The sequence below is a fragment of the Chiloscyllium punctatum genome, chromosome 20 (assembly GCF_047496795.1).
Source record: "Chiloscyllium punctatum isolate Juve2018m chromosome 20, sChiPun1.3, whole genome shotgun sequence".
Lineage (NCBI taxonomy): Eukaryota > Metazoa > Chordata > Chondrichthyes > Orectolobiformes > Hemiscylliidae > Chiloscyllium > Chiloscyllium punctatum.
Genome location: NC_092758.1, coordinates 36,327,976 through 36,328,917, shown reverse-complemented (window position 1 = coordinate 36,328,917; position 942 = coordinate 36,327,976).

Genomic DNA, 942 nt, shown 5'->3' with positions numbered 1-942 from the left:
AAAAAAAATGCAGTGGCATCTAAAACTAAAATGAAGGAATTATAAAATCTAATTCCACAAGTGAATTGGCTGGGGACCCAAACAAGTCCAGGTGCTAGTTTTGAAGTATTAGAACTGAGTGCAACTGTGAAAAATCCCAAGATAGAAGATATATGTGAGCACAATGTTGAAAAATTTTTAAAATATTTTTAAATTTTCTCTATCTGGGAGAAGCCAGGAAAATAAAACCTTTTATATTTAGCGATGGCTCTAATGGAAGTCCCTGTGATGGATTCTTGAATGCAGGATTATCTATAACTTTTAATCTGGGAAAGTGGGGTGGGTAGTGGCGGGCATGGTGGTAAATGCTCCCTTAGCTTGTGAAGCTGAAAAAAGTCAGAAGAGTTTTTTAAAAATTCTCTTGTGTAATTTGGACATCACTAGCTGCCCAGCATTTATTGCCTATTCCTAGTTGCCCTTGCAAAGGTGATGGTGAGCTGCCTTCTTGAACCACTGAAGTCTATGTGCTGTAGGTAGACACAGAATGCCACTTAGGAAGGGAATCGTAGGATTTTAATACAGCAATAATGAAGGAATGACAATATATTTTGAAGTCAGGAAGGTGAGTGAATTGGAGGAGAACTTGCAGGAGGTGATGTTCCCTTTACTGAAATAAGTTTTAAAAAACCTTTAATGACAGAAACTCTCACTTTGGGTGAGGTTGTAGATATCATGGTTTTTCTCTCAAATACACCAGAAGAAATTCTAAAACGTGATTTGGCAGTGATACCATAGAAGTACCATATCAACATTAAGTCACTAACATATACTCAATAACATACAATAACATACACTGATTGAGATGTGAGACTGAAAAAGAACTGAAGATTTATATTTCAGCTTTGAAATAGACACTGGAGAAAAGAAAGTCACCAAACTGTAATGGGTAGACAGCAGTAATCA